Genomic DNA, 15,607 nt, shown 5'->3' on the forward strand with positions numbered 1-15,607 from the left:
CTGGAGTGGGTTGCCATGCCCTCCTCCAGGGGATCTTTCTGACCCAGGGATCAAACTCATGTCTCCTGAATTGGCAGGCGGGTTCTTTACCACTAGCACCAACTGGGAAGCCCTATGATCATTTTACAGACTTTTTAAAAGAATGCTTTTCTGATTATATACAGAAAAGCTCCCACGGTGGGAAGCTGTTGGAGATGCCATACTGAACAGAAGGGAATCAGCTGAAATTCTACATCTTGGGATGGGGTCCGCCAAAGCTGACCCTGAGATAAGGTGTGCGAGTTTCCTGCAGTGGTTGAACAACTTATCACAAGGCTAGTGGCGAAAAACAGCACAAGTCTTTTATCTTACAGTTTCAGAGATCAGAAGCCCAAAATGAGTCTTAGGCGGGCAAAATCGAGGAAAACACAGGGCCTGCCTTTCAAGAGGCTCCAGGGCAGGATCTGCTCCTTGCTTTTTCCAGTTTCTAAGGCTGCCTGTCTTCCTGGCTGTGGCTCCCTTCCAACCAGCAATCTGTCGCTCTGAGCTCTGCTGCCCTCCTCACGCCTTCTCTGACCCTCCTGCCGCCCTCTCATAAGGACCCTGTGATTACACGGCCCACCTGAATCACTCAGGACGCACTCTGCACCTCCAGATCTCCCCTTAACCTCATCTGTGGAGCCCATGCTGTTGGTTGCTGTTTTAGTTGCTAAGTCGTATCTGACTCTTCGTGACCTCATGGGCCAGGCTCCTCTGCCCATGGGGTTTCCCAGAAAGAACACTGGAGTGGGTTGCCATGTCCTCCTCCAGGGGATCTTCCTGACCCAGGGATCGAACCCAGGTCTCATAAATCTCCTGCATTGGCAGGCAGGTTCTTGACCAGTAGCACCACCTGGGAAGCCTGTATATATGGATGGTGGTGGTTTAGTCGCTCAGTTGTGTCTGACTCTTTGCGACCCCGTGGACTGTAGCCCACCAGGCTCCTCTGTCCATGGGATTCTCCAGGCAAGAAGACTGGAGTGGGTGCCATTTCCTCCTCCAGGGGATCTTCCCGACCCAGGGATCGAACCCAGGTCTCCCACATTGCAGGCAGATGCTTTAACCTCTGAGCCACCAGGGAAGCCCATGTATAGATACCTATATATGTTATCATATGTGTAATATCTACACATGTGTGTATACATGTATGCACATGTGTGTGCATACTGGTGGCTCAGTGGTAAAAAAACCCACCAGCTAATTCGGGAGATGCCAGTTTGATTTCTGAGTCGGGAGAGATCCTTCCTGGAGAAGGAAATGGCTGTCCACTCCAGTATTCTTGCCTGGGAAATCCCATGGACAGGGAAACCTGGCGGCTACCATCCATGGGGTCACAAAAGAGTAGGAGACAACTTAGTGACTAAACAACAGCAACAATATAAATATTATATATATATGTATATATATAGATATATATACACCACATACAAATTCTATAGACTATATACCAAATGATTATCAAAAGCTATGGCAGAAAACAGCTTTCATTTATAATATAATTCAAATTTATTTCTACACAGAGAATGTTTTATTTTGTACTTGAAAAAGGTTTTAACGTCAAGAAAGATTTTAAACTACATTGAATAAAGGCAAATTGCAGGGAAGATGGAAAATCCATACATGCATAAAGAAGGAAACTTTTGATACATTTCTTCCTAGTTCTCTTTCAACACACGTGGCCTGTCCTGAATATGAAATTCTAAGTTCTCACTTTTTTTAACTTACTCTTAAACTGTGAGCATCTTCCAGGCCATTAAATATCCTTTGCATATGCATTTTTAATGGCTGCATAATATTCCTTCACGGCTATGCCATCACTTATTTATCCACCCTCCCATCGGTTGCCCTCCTCACCCTCCTCTCCACCACTGCTTAATACCTTAACTACTTGGTTGAGAAATGGTGGCTTTCACGGTCTCCAGTCAATGGCTGTATATCTGGAACATTTCAGTGAATATCAAAGTCGCTGCTTCATTAATATAAAGAGGGCACAGACCAGAACAAATGAATGTCTCCGTGACGCATCCTCCTGGAAGGAGCAGGCTCCCCCAGCATCGTGACCTCCTCTCAGCACTATGCATGATCTCACTCGGGTCTTTATGTCTCCCCTGGCCCCCCAGTTCCTGGCACATACCCTGAACAGAGCCAACTTACCCATTACTTTCTGAAAAAATAAGTTTGGGCTAAAAATAGGGTTGGTATAAGAGCTTAAATAATTTTCCAAAAATAGACCTTCCTAGGCTTTGTGGTCTGTCCCTTTGTAGGAGAAGCTGCCATTTGGCCAACAAAGATGGTGTATGGGTTGGACCGGAACTGTCAGGGGTCAACAGAAGCGGAGAGAGAAGCGAGGCTCGTTATTTTAACAGGATTTCTAAGCAAAATACTAGGGGTGCCTCCTTGCAGTTGCTCTAGTGGGTGAGGGAGAGTGGGGGCTCGGGGGCTGGGGAGGAGTGTATGGAGGGACAGTCCTCCCCTGCAGCCTGGCGTTTTATACCCAGTTGGCAGCTGGGGCCACGAATCTCTGGGGGAACAGGAAAAGCATTGACCTATTCCGGTTTGGTATCAACTCCATCACATTGGCAATCCTAAAATAGCTTTCCTGTCTTCCGAATAAAACCTTTTGCATTGAGCGGAATCTGGGAGAATAGGTTAATTGAGGGTTGACTCACAGTCTCAGGTTTGCAAAAAAAGAGGGTTAAGTGGAGCCCTTTCGTAGCAGTTACTTACCCTGAAGCTCCAGCCTTTCCACCAGGCCAAAGAAGCTGCCAGGGAGGGCTGAATCTTCCTCCAGCTCCATCTTGGTACCCAGGAACTGGGATGCTGGGTCCTACCCTCAGGGAATTATAATCTGCGGGCACTTCATGATAAAGGAAAATTGTAAAAATCTGGTCCAGCTTTTTGGAGTCTCCGGCTTCAGCCTTCCTTTCTTCCCCGAACAGGAACGATGGATGATTGTATTAGTGACAGGGTCCACTGGACCTCAAAGTGAGATTGGGTTCAACTCAAAAGGCAAATATGACGCCAGCCATTGTTCAGGGGACTGTGTGTACGGAGCTGGATAAGACAGTCTGTGTGGTCAAGGGGGTCTCGGTCTAGAAGGAACACAGACCTGAAAATAATTACAGTGGGGAGGGAGGGGAAGGCATACTGCTCATTCATTTATTCCCTCAGCAGCTGTGGTCTGCGGTGTGCGGGCATTGCACTATATTGGGGATTCCACGTGTCACACGGATGTGGTCCCTGCCCTCAAGTAGCTTATCGCCCAGCAGGCAACGTAGTGTGTGCAGGCTAAGTTGCTTCAGTCTTGTGTTTGACTCTTTGCGACCCTGTGGACTGCAGCCCGCCAGGCTCAGTTCATGGGATTCTCCAGGCAAGAATCCTGGAGTGTGTTGCCATTTCCTCCTCCAGGGGATCCTCCCCACCCAGGGATCAAACTCACGTCTCCTGCAGCTCCTGCACTGCAGGTGGATTCTTGACCGATGAGTCATCGGGGAAGCCCAGGCAATGTGGACATTGAACAGATACAAACACAATACATCTCTGATTTTCTTTTGTGATAAACACATTAAAAGACATGCAGGGGGACTTCCTTGTGGTTCAGTGGTTAAGACTCTGCGCTTCTGATGCAGGGGGTGAGGCTTCCATCCCTGGAAGATCCCACATGCCTGCCACGTGGTGCAGTAAAAAAACAAAAAGACAGGCAGGGAGCTCTGAGTATAATGGAGGAGAGCTTGTGAGCTTAGATAATTTCCCCAAAAAGGCTTCCCTAGGATCCTCTGCCTGTCCTCGCCTCAGTCTGCTGTGTGTACACACACCCTCCTTCTTCACCAGGCCCTGACTCTGGATCCCTCTGATCCCCCAGATCCCGGCTGCCTGCTGGTGGGATGGGCATGGCCTGCAGCCTCTGGAGCTGGAAAGCTCGGTTTCAGAGCCTGCCAAGTTACCTCCAGGTGCCTCGGTTTTCTCCTCCATACAATGGGGAGAATATCCGTGCCAGTACCGAGGGTGGATGTGTGGGTTCAGCGGATCAATGGAAGCGTGCCTCACACATGGTCCGTGGGCTGGAAGCTGCTTTTCCCACTATTTGTTTTGCGTGATGGTTAATTTCATGTGTCCACTGCACTGGGCCACGGGATGCTCAGCTTGCTGGCTAAACATTCTGTCTGGGTGTGTCCGCCAAAGTGTTTCTGAAAGAGATTAGCATTTGAATTGGTGAACTGAGCAGAGCAGATGGTCCTCTCCAGTGTGGGTGGGTCTCCTCCAATCCACAGAGGGCCTGAAGGGAACAAAAAGGCGGAGAGCTTGAATTTACTGTCTGCCTGGTTAGCACGGAGACATCAATCTTGCCTCACCCTCGGCACTGCTGGTCCTCGGGGCCTCAGATTCTGACTGCAACCTTCATCATCAGCTCTCTGGCTCCCAGACCTTCAAACTACACCGCTGGCTCCTGGGATCTCTGGCTCACAGACAGCAGATCATGGGAAGTCTCATAATCAGCCTCCATGATCATCTGAGTGAATTCTAAGCAACCTATCTTCCTATCTGTCTATTTCTCCTGTTGGTTCTGTTACTCTGAGAACCCTACTGCTTATGATTTCTCCTCCGAAGCCATGTGACTCAGAAGTTAGCACACAGTGATTTATGGCTTATCGGACAGAGCATTTAGTGGTCCCACCCCTGGGTCTCACCCTGGAGCATGCAGCCAAGCCACCTGGAGGGCTTGTTATTAATAGAACAGATTGCTGGACCTCACCCAGCATTTCCAGACTCCTTAGGTCCAGGGCTTCCCCGGTGGCTCAGGTGGTAAAGAATCTGCCTGCAATATAGGAGACCTGGGGTTGATTCCTGGGTCAGGAAGATCCCCTGGAGGAGGGCATGGCTACTTACTCCAGTATTCTTGCCTGGAGAATCCCACGCAGAGGAGCCTGGAAGGCTGCAGTCCATGGGGCCGCACAGAGCCGGACATGGCTAAGTGGATGTTCAGGTCCAGGGCAGGGCCTAGGGATGCTTACTTCTAGCAAGCTCCCTGATGGTGATGCAGCTAGTCATGATCTGGGGACCACACTTAGAGGACCACTCAAACGCAGACTTTATTTGTATAAGCCTATAAATAGATTCATAGTTGTTGCTGCTAAGTCGCTTCATTTGTGTCCGACTCTGTGCAACCCCATAGACGGCAGCCCACCAGGCCCCGCCGTCCCTGGGATTCTCCAGGCAAGAACACTGGAGTGGGTTGCCATTTCCTCCTCCAATACATGAAAGTGAAAAGTGAAAGTGAAGTCGCTCAGTCGTGTCCGACTCTTAGCGACCCCATGGACTGCAGCCTACTAGGCTCCTCCATCCATGGGATTTTCCAGGCAAGAGTACTGGAGTGGGGTGCCATTGCCTTCTCCCAGATCCATAGTTGAGCACCCACAATGTGCCTGCACCTGTGCTAAGTGCTTTCACATACACCTCCCTTTATTTGCACAGCTCAGCAAAGCCTGCTTCATCTTCTCGTTATTGAAAGATGAAGTTACCAGCGCTCAGACAAGGTCCATGACTTGCCCAAGACCATGTGACTTGGAAGTGACAGAGCTCATCTTGAGTTCTGGCCTCTGGGTGTCCTTTTCAATGTTCTGCTCTCCATGGCTTTTGGAAGCTGATCGGGGGACAGAAAGTGTACCAGGAGGAATCTGATGAGGAGGAGGAATCTGACGAGGAGGAGAGAACTGTCTGGGAAAGGTGTCCTACAGGCAGATGAGACCATAAATGTGTGATGCTTCTTGTGGAGATGAGAGAAATGCACCCAACTAAGAGGTCCAGACAGGCTCAGCCAGCTGATTGCAGATTTGGAGTGGAATCTGCCAAGAGTTTCCCTGGCAGCTCTCGGAGGTTGGAGACCTGGAACTCTGGGCTGGGTGACTCCCCGTGATTCAGGAGTGGCGACACACCCCCAGCTGAGCTGAACAAGGTAGGCTGTTGCCCAGCCTCTCCTCCACCCCTGCCCTTCCTCCCAGCAGCCCAGAAAACAGGTGTTGTCCATTAACAGGAGAGCAGCATCACTCCGAAGGAACCACTCAGCCGTTAAGGCTGTGACATCATGTTACAATTTTGACAAATAGGACACAAGTGCCCAAGGTGCCAAGGGCCCCCAGTCCAGTCCCAGCTGCTGGCCTGAGTAAGGAAGAGAGGGAATGGGGGTTTGGGCCAAGAGAAGCCCAGCACAGGGGGCCCCTCCAGGTGTCACTCTGCCGGTCTTTCGTCTGCAAGGAGCCTGGGTTTGCTTCATGAGTCAGGCCTGGGCCCGTGGGAGCTGACGGCCAGGAGGAGACTGCACAACAGAGAAAGACCTCACTCTTACCACCAGCTTTTAATCTCGCCTGCAGAGTTGCATGACTCTCCCCAGCCCTGAATCCAAAAGCTTCCAGGGTGCTGATTTGCATGTGATTTGCATATGATCTGCATGCCACCCTTTTCCCTCCCTTTCTCTGTGGGGTTGAAAGTGAAGTGAAAGTGTTAGTTGCTCAGTCATGTCCGACTCTTTGCAAGCCCTTGGACTGTAGGCCACCAGGCTCCTCTGTCTATGGGATTTTCCAGGCAAGAGTACTGGAGTGGGTTGCCATTTCCTTTCCCAGGGGATCTTCCCGACCCAGGGATCGAACCTCTCTTGCATTACAGGTGGATTCTTTACTAGTGCGCCTCTGGGGAAGCCGCCAGGTCAATTACCAAGTAGCAAAAACATGCCACTTGACCGTAGCTCCACGGGTAGTGACCACATTGGCTTTTGTATTGCTTCGTGCAGTGTCCAGTGTCTGGACACAGTAGGTGCTGACAGGGGGCAGCAGTGGATCAACACGTGGAGGAACGCACGCTGGCTAATGGGATTGACTGCCCATCCTCCTCCCCAGCCTGCCATATTGGGCGTTAGAATGCAGTGTTTCTGGCATTGGAGCAGAGACTGGATTTGGGAAAAGGACTTTTTTTTCCCCAGTGAAAAAGCATCCTCACGCCCCTTGATAATCAAGCTCCCTTTCTTGGCAGAGAGGATGGAGAGGAAGAGAAAAACTTTCACTCCACAGAAGGGCATCTGCCAGTTTCCCACATAGAGACGGGATTGAAATAACTTTTTCAGATCCTCCCGTTAAGCTGACACATGTGGCCCCCTCCAACCCTCCACTGGGTTCCCTCCCAGCAGCACTTATCTCGGCTCCAGCAGAACGGCTCTATCTCCCTGCAGCTCGCGGCTGTCTTACTTCACAATAGAGAAAGGCTCCGGTGCAAACAGCATCAGAATACAGATGGGTTGCAGTGCTGGGGCGGGGAGGGGAGGAGAGGGAAGTGGAGGTGAGGAGAGGACCACCCCTCCAAGTCTGTGTCAGACACGTCGATGTTGTCCGTGGGGATGAGAAGTACAGGGCCGGGGCTGAAAGTGATCTGAAGATGACAGCTAAAAAAGCATCACTTAAAGTTGTGGAAGGTAAATGCCACTTCTAGGCCAGCACTGCCCCCCCAGGCTTGGGAAGGAGATAATGAATTATTACCCAAGGAAATGAAACTGCTAATAAATTCAGGAGGAAAGCTGAGGGAGGTTAAACTCCATTTTTTAAAGGGAGCTGGTGATTTATAAAGTTCCCTCTCTCTTTGCCTCCTGGGGCTCCATCAGGGACCCTGTTCCTCCTGTCTCCGGCACAGGCTGCCCCCAACACAGTCCCCCGGGCCAGGTCTCCGGCTGCTCTTTTTAACCCTTCCCCCGTGAGACACGCCCACCCAGTAGCAATATAAAGCCCAAACTGGGCTGAGATTTGGGCCAATTAATTTTGAGAGTTCAGTCCCCAAGGACTAGCCAGAGGCAATTTGTCTAAGAAGTCTATTCTGACCTTTGAGACAACAATCGAGAGGTAGAACAGGTTAGCAATGGGCAATCAGGCTCTGGAGCTTGGCCCAAGGGCAGGGGCCGCGCCCATGTGGAGTGGCCAATCATCTTTGCCTACCAGTGAGGCCCACGCCTCCCACCGAAGGCCCCGCCTCCCAGTGGCAGCCACGCTTCCCACTGAGGGCCACACCTCCCACCAAAGGCCACACCTCCAAGTGGCAGCCGCGCCTCTCACTGAAGGCCACGCTTCCCGGGGGCAGTCCCTCTTTGGGGACTTCTTCAGGCTACCTTTTTAGCTTTACAAGTGTCAGGCGTCAATCCTAATCCTTCCTTGGTTTCCATTCCCGAAACTCTGCCCCTCCATCTAGGCTCCCCTCCTCTTCGTGAAGCCATCATGTCCCTCGCTGCCTGACCTCATTGCCCGGTTCCCCCGCGACAGGCCTGTGATGTGAGTCGTGGAGGCCTGCGAGACTTAAGGTGGGTAGGACGGGCCCAGCAGCTGCCCAGGAAGAGGGAAGGAACAAAGCTCTAAAGTCTGTGCCATCACCCAGTACCTGGAAATCGAGGAGGGGGCAGTGGAGATAGAGGAGGGGCAAGTAGAAGGTTGCAGCCCTGCCTAACCTCCCCTGCCCTGATGTAGCCCCAGCTCCCTAGGGAAGGCAGAGGCTTCCCAACCCCCTTCCCCCACACTCCTGCCTGGCAGCAACGATTTAAAATCTTCTTGAGTCCTGGAGGAACTCAGTTTCTCCAATGAGTCAATTCCTACAGCCTGCCCCACGCCTTCCGATGGTGTGACATAGAGAGAGACTGCCCTGCTCAGCTGGTGGGCCTGCCTCCAGCAGAATCAGGCTCCAGGGTCCCCTTCTCAGAGTCTGGGGTCTGCAGGAAGCCCCTGTGCCAAGTGGCTCTCGCAGCTGGCCTCAGCTAGGACCATGGACACAAGTTCAGTGATGGGAAAGCGCCTCCCCCAGCTCTCCTGTTTCTGGTCTCGTCTGTTTCTGCCAGCTCCCAAGAGGATAATACAGCCTCCCTGTGGAAACAACAGCTCTGGCCAGCAGGCTCTGCGTGGTCTGAAAAGCCCACTTCCACCCGAGTATCAGGTAATTTGCTTGCAGCCTGCATTATGTAAACAAATCAGGCTCTGTTGGACTTCAGGTGTCCCAATTACCTGAGTAATTTGCGTGTTTATGAGTGAGGGGGATTGAACACCCGCTCAAAGCAAATGGAAATTTCTGACTTTGGAGGCCCCGGAAGCCCTCCTGTGCACCTTTGCTCATCAACGGCAGGATGAAGGACGGGGAAGCCCACAGCCTTGCAAAACCACAGAGCAGGCGACTGAGGAGTCTCAAGCCATCTCAGGGCGTGACCTTACCTTAGTTTCTCCTCCAGGATCTGTCAGAAACCTAAAGCAACGGCATAAGAACAACTCCAAAGAAAAGTGGGAGAAGAAAGCGAGGGAAATCTTTATTATTGATTGTTTATACCTAAGGAAAGAGAGGAGGGAGAATTCCCTGTAGCCCAGCCAGGAGATGAAGAGTTAATCCTATAATCTAGTCTGCCAGGGAGGAGGAAGGACTAAAACTATTTTCAAGCTGAATCGTGCAGAATGCTTGATTGCCTGGGGGTGGAGCCCAGGATCCTGATGCCGTTTGAAAGCATCCATTGGGTGCTCAGAATGTATGGAGCCCTGTTCTCAAGGCTCCTTGGAATTCCGAAGTTCCCAGGGGCGTTCTGCTATCTTCTATTAAAGAAAGGATCACCCCCTTTTAGTTTCTTGGGTGCGCCAGTTCCCCTCACCCAGGCCACAGCTCCCCACTGGGCTCAGTGAAGCCCCTGCAAAAGCCTGGTGACCTTTTCAGAGTCAGACCAATTACACTCCAGTGCAACAGCTTAAGAAATGCAAAGCAGCCCATGCCAACTCTTCTAGTTGATCTGAGTAAGAGCCAGAGCCACCCCGTACTGGAATCATCTAGAGAATTTTTGAAACTACCGGTGCCCGAGTTCTGTCCCCAGGGAACGTGATTTCACTGGTATTGGAGACAGTGGCAGTTTTTGAAAGCTCCCACATGACTTAAACGTGTATCAAAGTCTAAGAACTGCTGAGCTGGAGGATTTGGGAGTTTTGAATTATTGAATGGTGAGTCTTTGGGCTGAAATTGATCAAATTTGATATTCTGCTAAAGGGAAGGCACGCTTCATGTTCTATTTACCTGGTAGGCTGCCATCATGAAACAAAATAACGATGGCAAAGTTTTCTTTTGGATGTTAGTTTGCATGAGTGTGTGCTAAGTTGCTTAAGTTGTGTCTGACTCTGTGACCCTGTGGACTGTAGCCTGCCAGGCTCCTACATCCATGGGATTCTCCGGGCATGGAAAAGGGAATGGGTTGCCATTTCCTTCACCAGGAGATCTCCTCGACCCAGGGATTAAACATGTGTCTTCTGCTTGGCAGGTGGATTCTTTACCACTGAGCCACCTGGGAAGCCCAGGAACTGTGCTTAAGAGACTACAGTAACATTTCATTTATTCTTTCCAGCCAGGTACCAGATGGATATTATCCCCATTTGACAGAAGAAACTGAGGCTCGGAGATGAAGACACAACTGCTGAGTGTTAGGAGACGGTTATCCTTGGACCTCTCACGTTATGTTCTCTTGTGAACAGACTTGCAGGCACCTTTGTCGTGGTGAATAGCATTGAATGGCATAATGCCACCCTCTGCAGTCAAGGGTAGGCATGCTGTCCATTTTTAAAAGATTCAGGCTCCCTAATCTGGGGGTTTTTTCCCTTACACACCCTACAATGTAAGCCCAGGTATCACCTGGCCCTCTTTGCAATGCCTTGTGGGAACTGTGGCTTAAGGAACAGTTGCAAAAACGACACCACTCTGGTTACCCTGGATGCTGTGATAAAGAGTCCCGTATGTCTGACTGGGTGAGTTTCATGCCTTCTGCTAACATCAAGGAAACTATGTCAGGGCAGGCTAACTTCTTAACTTGTGGTGGACTGGGCACCTTAATTTACATCTGTTTTGAAAACCTGTACACTTAGGAGATGGATAAGCCAGAGGTGATATTAAAACAAAGCAAAATACATATTCCAGATCAATGATTGCTTTTCCCCTAGATAGAAAATAACAACACAAATCAGTTCCTGTTTCATTCATTCATCTTTTTTATGAGCTGAATAAACAAATTCAATCTGCAACATGAATTAAAAGAAGGGGTTTCCCTGGTGGTCCAGCGGTTAAGACTCCATACTCCCAATGCAGGGGACCTGGGTTTGATCCCTGGCTGGGGAACTAAGATCCCACGTGCTGCATAGCACGACCAAGTAAATAAACAGATATCTAGTGAATTCAATTCCTTAAATAGATCCAGGGCTTTAGAAAAAAGTTACAAGAGATGTAAACCTTGGGTATATAACAGTACCCTGGTGGTTCCAAATTCCACTTGATTTTAAACTCCATCAAGCTATCTCTTTTTTTCTCTCTGAGAACATTTCAATTGATTCTATCAAAACAGCCTCTAGGCGTGATAAGCACGTCTGGGTCCTGGCTTTGCCTCAGCACCTAAACCCACTCATCCTGTTGCTGTCAGATGTCGATCACCCCTTATTACCCACCATATTCCAAACTGGAGAGAGATGATTTTTCCTCTTGTATTAACACTACTGGCCCTTTCGTTGGTGACCATTTCTCTTTGAGGTCTGAATCTTTAAAAGATAGTTTATAACGAGACTGAGTCTCTTCCTCAGCCCTTTTTTCTCAGTTCTTAACTTAAACCAACTCAGTTATTAGGTAAGCGTCCTTTCGAAAGCATCACTTCCTTTCATACTTATTACCCTCTCTTCTGGAGGAGGGTATGGCAACCCACTCCAGGATTCTTGCCTGGAGAACCCCATGAACTGAAGAGCCCGGCAGACTAGTCCACAGGGTCACAGAGAGTCAGCCAGGGCTGAAGTGACTTAGCATGCCCACATGCACACCTTCTCGTCTAATGAATGAGAATTTAATATGCGACAGTAATTTCTAGTAGTATCTTCGTTATAATTTTCAGCTGCTAATTATTATTATTAAAATTATTAAAACTAACTACTATTTATGTGGCAGGCGCTTTTAAAGTGCTTTATAAAGGATCTTAAATCGACTCAACAACCCTAAGTGTTTTCACTCGAAGAAGATGGGTTTTCCAGGAGGTTAAATGTTTTGTCATCTGAGCAAGGAAGTGGTAAAGCTGGAACTCAGAGCTATGTCTGTCCAGCCCCAAAGCTGCGCTTTCCCTCCCTGCTTCCCCAGGTGCCCTTTAGGTAAACAATTTTCTTGAGATGTAATTCGCATAGCATACAATTCACTCATTTAAACAACTCAGTGGCTTTAGTCTATTCTCAGATATGTGTGCTTCCGTCACCACAGTCAATTTTAGAACATTTCCATCACATCCAAAAGAAACCCTATCCACTCTCGTTACCACCCTCCGTCTCCCCATCCTCCTTCTCAACCCTAACCAACTGCCTTCTAGCAAAGTCTCTTTCTAAAAAAGCCAAACCTTTTCTTCCCTCTCCGTTACATATCAGAGTATATTTATATTCATTTGTAAATTGATGACTTCTTTGGGTCACTGAGAAGGTTAAGAGTTGCCAAAAAACAGAAAGCAACCCCTGTGGCTTCTCACTGATACTCCCCGGGTTGGTTTTTTGCTCCTCCTTCTGCCCAGAGACCACCGAGAAGAACCTCAGAAGGGCCAGGGGCCGCTCAGGGGACTGCGTCCCTGCCTTCAGCGCCTGGTCCCAGAAAGCAGCTCTTAGATCTGTGATGATGGCTTTAAGGACTGGGACCCCGGAAAGCTTCTTCCTGCCTGGACTCAAGCCTCACCTCTTATGACAGAGAGCAGCCCTCGCCATCTCCCCTCGGACAATCCCGTCCCCCTAAAGTAGTCTCTCATCAGTCCTTCCTGTGAGGGCTGATCTTGTCCATGGAGGGTCTTGTCAGCAGCAGCCTAGCGTCCATCTGACTTTGCAGGAAGTGAGGTCCGTGTATGTGTCCATCTGGAGAAGGACTCATGTGCTCGGAGATTGGTTGGAGATACAAGGGAGCCCTGGTGGGGTGGGGAGCGTGTGGGGAAGGGACGCAGGGAAGGGAAGGTGAGCAGGAAGCCAGCGCCCTGGCGGAAGACTGGCTCTCCCTGATGTAGGTCAATTCTAGGAGACACTGGAAAGACACCTCAGGGTTACCCAGCCCTGAGGGTGAGGCGGCCCAGGTGTTTCAGCGTCAGCCCCTAAGAGTCCTTGGCTAAGGGCTGCTCCCAGAGACAGCCATTCCTCAGCTCGCCTGGCTGCCATGCTCCTGCAGGCAGAGCGGTCTTATGTTGTCTTGGGAAAATCCTTCCAGCAGAAAAATGAAGATACTGGCATTTGGGAGTTGGTGAGGGATCATGAAACGGTCTGATCTGAGGGTTACAGGTGGGTATCCGAGGCATCTCCGGTAGCCTGCTGCTGCTGCCGCCAAGTCACTTCAGTCGTGTCCGACTCTGTGCGACCCCGTAGACAGCAGCCCACCAGGCTCCCCCATCCCTGGGATTCTCCAGGCAAGAATCCCACTGGAGTGGGTTGCCATTTCCTTCTTCAATGCATGAAAGTGAAAAGTGAAAGTGCAAGTGAAGTTGCTCAGTCGTGTCCGACTCTTAGTGACCCCATGGACTGAAGCCTACCAGGCTCCTCCATCCATGGGATTTTCCAGGCAAGAGTACTGGAGTGGGGTGCCATTGCCTTCTCCTGTAGCCTAGCCCTGTTCTAACTCCTGCATGCATGTATACACATGTGCATACACAAGCACATGTACACACACACACACACACACACAGCGAGTAGGATGGGAATGCAGCCTCCACAGAGCATAATCCTCCATCCCCGGGCTCTCCTCCTCCTGACAATAATCAGGTCTCACCTTTCCATAGTGATGGGAAGCAGCAGCAAGGCGTTTAACCCACCTTTTACCTACATCTTTTACTTCCAAAGCTGGAGAGTTTCCCACCAGGCTTTGCAAAGAGTATAGGACCCCAGACAAGATCGCCTGGGGGTGGAGTTGCTCCAGGATGAAGGAAGGAGTAAGCTCCTCCATTGCTTTGGGTCCAGAGGAAGGGACCTCAGGTTTGCAAAGCTCATCAGAGAGTCTGGCTTTCGAGCTGCAACCTGACCGTTCTCCCTGCCCCACCCACAATCACAGGCCCTGGAGACTGAAAGGCCGGCAAGTAGCCTGGCTGAGTTGGAAAGACCAGTCACCTTCCTTAGTTGATCCTTTCAAAGCCTGTGTGCCTTGGGGGCGCCTCTTCTCCAGGAGTGGAATAGAACATTGGAGTTCTGGGTAGTCCAAGGCCGGGTCAACCTTGTTGCTAGTTGGCAGGATTGTTCATTCATTCATTCACTTATTTATTCATCCTTGAACTCATTCATTCATCATCTTCAGAGCTCAGGAGTTGAGGGGACCATGGTAATGAGACAGTGACAAATATGCAAACTTTTCACCTTCTTTCAAAGACCTCAGAGTACATCTGAGTCCAGTGTGGTCTAGAATCCCTGGTCCACCTCCTCAGCAGCTTCTTGCTCCGTGCCTCTGTGTATGTCTCCGCACATCAGTAGACTATGAGCTCACTTGGGAGAAGACCCGTGGCCTTGTTCACCACTGTATCCTTATAACCCAGCATCATCCCTGGAACACAGCAGGTTGCCCAGTAAATACTTGTGAATGAATGGATGGATGTGTGCCTTGGGGCAAAAGGCAGATCCTTGTATGTGTTTTAATGTATTTCTATGTCTCTGTGTTTGGGCATCAGTGCACGTACTTCTGTATCTGTGTCGTTTTTTATACTGTATCTAACTGAGTATGTGTGTGCATATGTGTGTGTGTGTGTAATTTGTTAATAGACAGTCTTGCCTTCACAATATTTCAAGAGAACGAACATTTCTGCTTCTGGTATCTGACTTCATAACCCCAATCTGCATCTTCCTCTCACTTCCAGCTCCCAGATTTTCAAATATTTATACTCCTGTATTTAAAACCTGTGAGATCTCTCTCTTTCTCACCCTGCTTGCGCTCTCTCCCTCCTTCCCACCCTGCCATCAGCTCTTCCTCTCCACCGTATTTCCTCTTCTCTCCCAGATACATACAGGTGTTGGTGAAGACATTGCCCCACGGAGCCAGGCTTTCACCTCCAAATCGGGGTCACTGAGGGACACAAGTGAGCCACCACCATGATCCTCTGACAAATCCTGGATGTTGAGCCCAGCCGGGGAGGCGCACAGAGACTCCAGTGCCCATCCCAAAACCTTGGTGGCTCTGAAGAGGGTCTACCCTTGAGGGGCTTCCTCCAGCTGCAGCATAGCTTCTTAGGAGGAAGTAATTCGTGTTTGCCCAGAGCTTCAGCCAGAGGAGCTGGCTAAATACCAGGGTTGCCTGGGTTTGTGGAAGCTTAGGATCTTGTGTCTGGGAGGCTGAAAGACCCTGATGCTGGGAAAGAAGGGGGCGACAGAGGATGAGATGGTTGAGTGGCATCATTGACACAATGAGTTTGAGCAAACTCCAGGGGATAGTGAAGGACAGGGAAGCCTGGTGTGCTGCAGTCCACGGGGTCGCAAAGAACTGGACACGACTGAGCGACTGAACAACTATGACGTCTTAGAGTTCTGATCTGAAGGCAGAGGGGAACCCCAGGTGGCCCCTCCCCATCCTGCTGGTTGTA

General features: G+C 50.0%; 1 long non-coding RNA gene across 1 annotated transcript; it reads left to right on the top strand.

Annotated features, from left to right (window-relative positions):
- The first annotated feature begins 8,090 nt into the window (after positions 1-8,090).
- LOC147350994 (uncharacterized) lies at positions 8,091-10,966 on the top strand. Its single transcript, XR_015148402.1, has 3 exons — positions 8,091-8,350; positions 8,879-8,973; positions 10,409-10,966. It is a non-coding gene; the product is annotated as an uncharacterized LOC147350994 (long non-coding RNA).
- Positions 10,967-15,607: the final 4,641 nt, after the last annotated feature.

Source organism: Bos grunniens, chromosome 19, assembly GCF_055505025.1.
Source record: "Bos grunniens cultivar Pamir isolate PY7600 chromosome 19, Bosgru_T2T1.0, whole genome shotgun sequence".
Taxonomy (NCBI): domain Eukaryota; kingdom Metazoa; phylum Chordata; class Mammalia; order Artiodactyla; family Bovidae; genus Bos; species Bos grunniens.